At 39.2% G+C, this 9797-nt stretch overlaps 1 long non-coding RNA gene across 3 annotated transcripts in view; it reads right to left on the bottom strand.

Moving 5' to 3' along the window:
• Positions 1 to 1185: 1185 nt before the first annotated feature.
• Positions 1186 to 9797, bottom strand: part of LOC120517434 — a 125113-nt gene continuing 116501 nt past the window's right edge. For all 3 annotated transcript variants that reach the window (XR_005631033.1, XR_005631031.1, XR_005631032.1), the window contains 2 exons: positions 5257 to 5431; positions 1186 to 4716 (listed from right to left, as the gene is read on the bottom strand). This is a non-coding gene — a long non-coding RNA (uncharacterized LOC120517434). The remainder of the gene's footprint in view (positions 4717 to 5256; positions 5432 to 9797) is intronic.

Here is a 9797-nt window from a genome sequence, read left to right as displayed (position 1 = left end):
CCAGGAGTAATTCGGCAGTGTTTAAATGTGTCAGTGCCACTCATGTCATGAGCCTTCCACAAGAATATCTTTTAAAAATGAGTTACTTTGAATTAATCCCCACAGAATTTTATACAAAATCAAATCAATTCTTCTTCAGATGATGAAAGATCAGGACATTTGAAAGAAGTGAAAAGTGAAGGGTGGAACGAGAAAAAGAAAGACAAGCTAGAATGTTGAATCAGCGGAGGGCCATAAGGGCTAGCAGCAGTTAATGACTGGACTCTATTATATACAGTACATTCAAAAAACATTACACAGATCATTCCATTCATTTGCCTGTATAAATGCCAGGATTGCGTCTCCACCAGATTTCACCCGCATTGTTTTAGGATTAATGGTACGATTTACCATCATGTTGGCGCATTACACCCACCTCATTAAGAAAGAAGACAGTTCAATAGAAACACTGTTTATAAACAAATATTTAGTCTTTAGTATCTACACTAAAGACTACAAATGTAGTTTTATACAACCTCAGTCCATAAAATAAAGACAGAAACAATTAGTAACAATATAAATTAATTACACTATGAAGAAATGTTCACTTGACACATCCAATAACATGGCCACATGTCAGATGATTCTGCAGTATATTCTGAAATTCGAATATCATGGTAAGATATAGATTCCCTTTTTCTGTTTTTTACTTACATTTTCTTACAGTTCTATCATTGTGCCCGTTTCACTAGTTTCTAACAATTACTTCTAACTTAATGAATCCAGGTTTATAAATAACAAAAAGGCTGTCTATAGAAAACCAAAAAATCATTAAATGTTAGGGTGCTGTATATGAACAAAGCTTTTGGTCTGCTGTTGTTATTTGGTAAGGAGCAGTCAGCATGAACAACCTTGAAGAGTTACAAAGGTGAAAATCATTAATCACAGGGTTGGGCGGCCATTGTATCGACAGGAAACAGTTGTAGATGTAGAGAGGCAGCAGCGGGTGAAAAGGCCAACTCAAAAACAAGGCATCAATCGAGCAGGACAGCGTGAAAAAATATCACACAGACTTGCAAAATGTATTCAAATTTGTTCATTACAGAACCCAGCTTAAAAACAAGGTTATTTGTAGCGCTGCTCACAAGTAAGTGTTTTTGATTTGTACATAAAGTAAAAATCCAACATTTTCAGACTTTTGCAAACTTTTTTTTTTTTTTTATCATTTCTTTATATACACACTAATCAGTCAGTGGTTTAACACAGCAGATTAACCCCCGTCCTCCCAGCAGAACTGCCACACCACTGGAGGTTTCTTGGCAGTGATTATTGTTATCACAGGTGCCATGTTGGCCCAGTTGCAAGTGAAAAGTCCCCTCTCATAATTTTCACCAAAGTGTCCCACATGTATTCTGCACATTAACCAAACATGTCTCCATTAGACAGCTGTCCAAAGGTTCCCAAAACCACGCAAATTTTTACATCAGACACTAGCACTAGAATATTGATTTTCCCTTTTTAAATTATTCTCATATATTACAGCACTGTACAGAGCAGAAACAGTTATTGTTGAGAAAGGTGTGTGTGTGTGTGCACACACAATGGGTGAATATGATCTCAGTCCTCAAATGTATGAAACAGCATTGTCAATTTAGTGATTGTGTTACAGTATTTACAGGTGCAGTATTAACTGTACCCTTTAACATATGGTTCAGGAACAAAATGTGGGTATATATGCGGTATAACTGTAACATAAAAACAGTTATGATGAAAGGTGCTATACAAGAGATAGAGACATAGGGAAGGTGCTCAGTTATAGATAGATAGATAGAGGCATTGTGTGTAATGAGAATTGACAGAATGCACAATAATAGAAACTGTAGATGGATAGTGATGAAAGATGCTATATATATCAACAGATAAACAGTTATGAAAGACAGTTTACAAAATGTTGTACATTAGATAGGTAGATATGAAAATTCCTATGTAACAAATTGGGAAGGTACTAAATCAGATATGAAAAGTGCTGCCTAGCAAATGGACTCCTGTTGCTGTCTCTAACAAGTCTGAATAGATGACTATGGCTGGATTTAACAGGTCCAGATTGAATTTAATTAATAGATATCACAGACTTAGCCCTGAAAAGGCTGTAATTTAATGTGTACAGAAGGGACACCTGGCACATGCCAGCCTCAGCACCTTAATAGGTGTTATTCCCCCACTATATTTGATAATCGATGTCCCAGTTCTCCCCTTGTCCGCATCTTAAGCAGAGCATAGTCAGTCGTAATTAATCATGGATTCTTGAATTCACCTGCCAGGTTGCAGCCCTCACCTCCTTTGCAGAGCTCACACATTTACAGACAGCATTTGTTTGGTTTCTATTTGCTATTAGACACTGAATTATGAATAATGCATTAAAATCTTGGTCCCACGTAGTTATGTGTATAGACAGTATTTACTATAACATGTGAACTGTCCACATTATACACATGCATACACCAACACACATATTTCTTGGTCGTTCCTAGCCTACTAGTTCTAGTTACTGTGAAATTGTCTTGTGGGCTGTTTATATATAATCACTTTAAACAGGTCATGGCCTAATATAACTGGTATCCTCTTTTATTATTATGTCTAATTTTAAAAGGTTCAGGATTTTAGAGCTTGGCATGACATATCCACTTCCAGGTGAAAAATTGATAAGAGGGTATCATCAACAGAAAAAGTGGGTTGTGTTATCTGCACAAATGCTGCAAGAGGACTGCAGGCTGCCACATTCAGGATCATCAGAAAAGGTCTCCATTTACAATTTCAAATTGTGCTATCTAAAGAGAAGAAAGCTCAGGTACCTTTTTTACAAAATGTACAAAATATCTAAAGATGTAATAGCACACCAGGTCTTAAGGTGCACATTTCTCTGTAGGTTTCCAAGCAGTGGCGCTGCTAGACCCTTAGCCTAATTGTTCTGAGCTTCATTTCACAGGCCAACAGTGGCCACAGCAGGCTCTCACTTCTTTGTCTTCCTGCAGGGAAATTCACAGACTTTCCACAAAGATCTTAAAGGAGGACTAAGAGCCTGCCATCAGAGTAGTGTTCACGACACGCTTATGTCTATGGGATGTCTGTTGATCCTGGGACTTAGAAGTAGCTCTGGTGATGACCTATAAGTGAAGTTCAGGATGCATTTTAAATGAGCACTTCTGCTAAAACATGTTCAACTTACAGTGTTATAGCAGCAAGACATTTGTGCAGGAGGGAAAGTGATTTAAACATCAAGTTGAAGACAGCAGCGATAAGACATGTTTTGGTCTTGGGATAAGTAGGTCAACTGCTCCCATGCACAGAGGGTTGGCCCTGAAGTACCTGAAAGGTGTTTATCATTTTGTGTTTTCACCCTCATTCATTAATGCTACTGCACTTTGGTTTATTAATAAGGCCCTCATTTTGAAATTTATTCAGGTTAGGTCAGGGCGACCCACAGGGTTGGCTACTTAAAATCATACAGGACGTTTGGAGCATTCACTAGCCTGTTCTTACCCACCTTATTAAATATACACACATATACTCATCTGTCCATTTCCTGATGTTTATCCATTTTTGAAACTATATGGCCAGTCAGGCTACAATGTGCACAGCAGCCCCAGACAGGAAGCACTGGGTTATTTCACATTCATCCATACAAATGCTTAAAACCAGGATAATTTCAAGATATTAATTTATCTGGTAGTGTGTTTATCAACTGTAAAAAATGAGGAATGTCATATTCAAAACAGTTTCAGTACTTGTGTGTATACGTGTGGGCGCATAGTCACAATCGTACAGCACGGTGCTCTCCTCTGTGGCAGACTTATAAAAGACAAATAGTTAAGGCAGATAGGACAGCATCTGTAGAGAAGACAAGACATTAAAGAACAGACATGGCTAAAGGCCGACAGCTGTGTGCTTATCTAAGGGTTCATCTAGTGAGTGTGGATTGTCGGTTTGGACCCATGAGATCCAAGAGTCAAAGGGGCTCATTTAAAAATAGAAGGGATATCCAAAATGGAGCTTCACTATGGATAGGTTTTGTTTTTCAGTATGCCTGACACGTACTTCTGTAAAATGAAAATAAATTCACCACACGCCTTTATGCTGTTTTTGCTGCTGTAAGGATGGTCTGCCTCATTACATATGTCTCTTTATATATGTACTCATGTCTGTCTTTATATACGTGAATAAATAAATGATACGTAATTGAATGAATGAAATACAGAATACAAAACAATTCAGCACCAAAATCCATCGCTGTAGGAAAACAGGAAGTTTGAAGGTGGAATTACGTTGACTGCGCCATTGTCCATTCAGCTCAGTAGCATCATGTCTGCTACCTGACAGACAGTAAAGAATTGTCTTTTGGTGTTAATTTGTTCTTCTCAATTTGCAATGTCCTTCTGCATGACATTCCTGCATTACATTCTGATGAGTAGTTGTGCTGGCCACTCCCTGAACTCCCCTTCTCCAACTCCTTTCATCACTTTGATGATCAGGGTCTAAAAGGCTCACATAGCCACTGGGGTACCCAGAATAGGACACTAGGTCACATGACTAAATTGCAATTGGCCCACGGCAGTCCTGCTCCCGGGTTACATTTTTCTCTCCTCACCGTGGTCCTTTATGATCCATCCTTCAACTCGGCACTCTCTTCAGGTTGAGGGGGCGCTTCGGAAGAGGGTGACTGCACCCCCTCTGTTCCATCTGCTGGTACAAAAACAACAGTAAGAAAGGGATGTCAGAGAAAAGCAAATGTCCAGCCATGCATGAAACATTTCTGTATTGACTGTATTGTAAGAGCAGCTTGTGGACAGCAAGGCAGTTTATTTCAAATCCTTTTTTAAAATGGGACACACTTCTAATTTTTATCAAGTAACAGTTTTTTTTTTAATGCAAACTTTGTGTTTCATAAAATGACTTTCTTTATGCTTACGGTCTTATTATTCAGTTTCTAAAGCAAGTTAACTATTAAAAATAACAGTAGCCTTCTTTTAACTTGAACTGAATTCAATTTAATTCTCTGCCTGCCTATTTCATCTCCATGAATGAGTGGGTAGACCAAAACAAGATGCAGAAAATGACAGCATAACACAAAGATTTGTAAGTCAGTTTCTGCAAAACTAACATAGCTAAATAAATGTGTGCCACCTTCTGGAGAAAAGTAATACTGCAGACCTAGACAAATGAATTCAGAGTTGTCTATGCTAACGTCTGTGGCAGGGCCACTTTGAAAAGCAACTTGACCTGCAAGTGACAGCTCGGCCAGTTTGAGCGGCAGGTCTGCGGGGCTGACTCCTGCAGGTGATCCCAGGATGTCGGGGAGTGCATTACGACGGCCAGAGCGACTGGAAGAGGCAAAGTCCAGCACTGGCTCCACTTCTGTCATTGCGCACCTACAGTGTGGTTAGGATCCTGATCTCTGCAGAAGCAAAAAAGACAAACAAACAAACAAAAGAGGTGATGTTTGGGTGCAAAGGCAGAAAACTTGAAGAAACAAAATAGATTTCACTGTAGCTGTGACCTAACTAAATGAACACTGAACAGAATTAGGCTAAACTCATCCTGCCCATTTGCAGAATCAATTTAATCCATTACAGGCTTTAAGGAAACTGTAGTCTGGCCTGGGAGCATTGGGCATGAGGCAGGCTAAACCAGATCAGCCTGGGCAAATGCCCACCTATGCCTAGAGTCACATAAAAAGTAAATGCTTTATTGGCATGACACCATCGGTTCGTTGGAATTTGATTTAGTGAAGCTCATTCAAATAAAACATCTGTACAAAATAATAACATGACATGGCAACAGTAATCTCCATTTTCCAACAGCCCATGACCTAACAATTTAAATAAACACACTTAAGACATTTGTTAAGTTATTGTAGACAACTCTTAACATCAAGATGTTAAAATAGTGCATCCACAACCAGTACTATGATGAAATCTGATTGTCCTGGTCCTGCTTGTCATAAGCCTTACCCAGCATAGGACTGAACAGAGGGTGGGTGGAGTGGGGCTGGTCAGAAAGGATTTCTGTTTTAGTCAGAAAATGAAGAAAGGGCATCCACAGTATGGAGGTGACAACCGGTGATGTCAGAAATTATGCAAACCACTCTCTCTATTTGTTTTGTGTCCTTTGACAAAATGACTGTCATGTCCAACTGTAGTGGAAAAAGTCAAAACACTTTCAATAATAGAACCGTACCATGACAATACAAACATCTTCAATTGTCTCAGAAAAAAATGGCTTCTGCTGAGTGTTCTTCACAGTCACAGTCATGTTGAAGGGCCACGTTAGGGGGCTGAAAGAGGATTAACACCCAGGTGCTTGAAATTCTCCAGGATTCCCACAACAATCCTAAAGTCATTTTTGCCTTAATTAAAGTCACCCAAAATTATTGTGCTTTCTTGATAGTTACACCATCACCCAGTACTTTTACCTCATCTATAAACACAGAGAATTTGGATGGTGAACCTCTAATATTGTCAAAGTGCTTTCATGTAAAAAAAGTAAATGAGTAGCAAGGGTCAATGATGTTCTGTATGAGAGACCTACAGAGGATGTCCTCCAACTTCACCATCTGCTTCCCATGAAAGAAAATTTGACACCAATAAAAGGACTGATTAATACCCATGTTCATCTGTCGGTTTAAATAGCTGGAGAGGAGGGATGACTGTGATAAAGACAGATCTGTAGTCATGCTTGATGATTCTGTATGCCTGCAATGGCTACACATGGCATTGACAGCCTCAGTTGAACAGACTGGGCCCAAAACGTATATACACACATTGGATTGGTGCTTCTAGCATTTCAGTATAAATTGCTTTATAAAGTGACCACCAAGAAATTCACTACATATAAAAACTCAAACTTTAAAAGAGGGATCATGATACCTGCTATCAGATTGTAAAAATGAGTGCTCATTTCTCAAATTGCTGCTGACTTATTTTCAAAAAGTATCCAAAAGTTGCCTCATATCCTGAAATGACCAGCACTAACATTTTAAGATGTTTAAATTGGCGTGACATCAGGCCATCATGAAGTCCACTAATGGGCCACTTTTAGTGGAGGCTGGTAGTGGATTCATTAGTTGATAACAAAGGTGAAAGGGAAAACAAAAAAAGAGCCAAAGTTGTAGCTTTTGCATGTTGTGTACTATATTTGTCACTCCTCATGAGTAAAGGAAACCAGACGAGGTGGAAGCATGACATGCATGTTTCCAGGACATTTTTATTTTTTTAATTAAGAATATTAAGGCCAACTGCAGAGTAATTCAGAACATGAGTGAGGTGGCCGTTCTCTGTCAGTAAGCAAACAAGTAAAGGACACTCCTTACCAAGAGTCAGTCCTCTCTGGTGGTGCTAAGTCATCTCCTTTGTTTCCTGTCCAATGTGCCTCATTAATATGCTGGGCTAAGCTACCCCAACATGATGACTCGCACAGTGTTGTAGATGTGAAATTTCCACAGAGTTCTGGAGCCACTGACAGCAGTTACACACTTGTCACAGTGGGCACGGGCATCCCCAATAATGGCACTTAGTTTTTTTGAGCTGTAAGCTGAGGTTTATTGTAAGGATATTCACTTCATGATGGTGATTTGCATATACTCAGGAAAGATAGTGGGATGTCAAGGGTTTTTACAGGTTTTTAGGTGGGGTTTCTATACTTTCCTGGTTAATATTTCTGTTACATGGTTGGAAGAGTCCTGCACTCATCTGCAATAAATTCAAAGAAACTGCTTTTGGAGATACAACAACCTGCCACCAGTTGGATCCTGTAGTCACATAATCAAATCAAAAGATATACTGTATATTGTATGCTGTAAAAAAAAAAAAATATATATATATATATACATTACATTACATTTGGCCAGCGCGGTGGTGCTTCACAGGTCCTCCCTGCGTGGAGTTTAGATGTTCTCCCCATGTCTGCGTGGGTTTCCTCCAGATACTCCGGTTTCCTCCCACAATCCAAAGACATGCAGGTTAGGTGGATTGGCGATCCTAAATTGTCCCCAGTGTGTGCTTGGTGTGTGTGTGTGCCCTGCGGTGGGCTGGCGCCCTGCCCAGGGTTTGTTTCCTGCCTTGCGCCCTGTGTTGGCTGGGATTGGCTCCAGCAGACCACCGTGACCCTGTAGTTGGGATATAGCAGGTTGGATAATAGATGGATATATTACAATTTTCAAACAGAAACTTCTTTACTGCAGTTTCTCTTGATTCAGTTTTTGGAAATAAAAACTGCTACCATCTGTGATCAAATCTGCCTTTTCCTCCCAGGTTTGCTGCATTACAAATTAAGCAGCTCAGACCAGCCTCAAATATTTCTTAGACTTTAGTGTCACTGAGAATGCTATTGGTGCCACATTTGATCTCCCTAAATTTTAATTAGTTGTAAGGTTTTCTAACTTTTTTCCAGACCCCAACATATTGTTTGTTTTCTGAAAAGAAGCATCATTTGTCATGAAATGCTAATCTGTTTGATCTTGCTCCCATGTCTCATGTTATGGCTGTTCAGAATATCCATTCATCCACCTTCTAGCCATTTTATGGACCTTGCATACAGTATTTGAAATGTTTTCTGGTCAACATGCACTGCAGTGCTACAGTTTACCAGCAGAGGGAGTTATCACACCACAAGAACATTAACTGTCTTTTTATAAGGTGCCCGTTGACAAGGATTTTGTGAAAGGCCTCCTGACTGTACTGCAGACAACTGGTGTGGACAGACACAATACGGTATCTTTTCCTTTTTGACAATTTGTTATATTCTGTCAAAAAACATTAAACACCATGGGAACACGATCCTTCTAAGGCTAATCAGGCCCATATTTTCACTTTTACAGCATGTCACCAAAAGATAATAAAAAATTGAAATTACATATCCTCCTCAGATCTGTTTAAAGGATAAGTTTAGTATTAAGTTGAAGTTATTTCTTCACCAACATAGCATATATGCATTTGCAACACAAAATTGTGTTCTAAAGTTAAGCATTTTTTATAAGTTTTCAAAAATATGATGCTCATATTAGCACATAACAATGTGGCATGAGGCACCACCAGAAACTAGAAGCTTAAAAACTTACAGAATACAGTATATCCAAGACAGTTACGAATGCATGCACATTGTAAAGCAGTTTACAGTATATGTGTAATGTGTTGACAAGAAAACACCACTATTAAGGGATTCAGCCATTTTAAAATGGTGCATAGCTTCCACTGTAAAGCACCAGTGCAAGCAAGGTTTTTTTTTTAAATTTATAGAAAATGGCTAACTTTAGAAAACAGTTTGTATGGCAAATACATATAAAACATATTTGTGAAGAAACAACTTTGATTTGAAAAATACTAAATGTATCCCTTAATTAAATTAAGGCTTAGAGAAGGCCAGGACCTTTCCTAACAACAGTGTGCTCTAGTTGTAATGCAGGAAACCTGCTGCGGACTGGGTGCCAGCCAGGTAATGGGGCACACTCACTTACTCATTCATTTTTTCATCTTCCAGACCAGTTCTTTCCAAAACAGTGTGGCAATGGGCCAGACTCTTTCCCAGCAGTATCTGGTGCTACACTGGTACCAACCCAGGACAGGATGCCAGTCGATTTTAAGGTACATGCATACATGCACACATTGACTTAAGGCTGCCAGTCAACCTGACATACAAGTCTGTGGGATGAGGAGAAAACTAAAGTGCCCAGAAAAAAATTATAGCCACAAGGGAGGAATAAATATGTAAACTTCAAAGCAATAGTAGTCACTGAGTCAATGTGCCTCCCACTCTGAAAAGTCCTC

Source organism: Polypterus senegalus, chromosome 17 (assembly GCF_016835505.1).
Source record: "Polypterus senegalus isolate Bchr_013 chromosome 17, ASM1683550v1, whole genome shotgun sequence".
Taxonomy (NCBI): domain Eukaryota; kingdom Metazoa; phylum Chordata; class Cladistia; order Polypteriformes; family Polypteridae; genus Polypterus; species Polypterus senegalus.
This window is presented reverse-complemented; position numbering and strand designations above follow the sequence as displayed.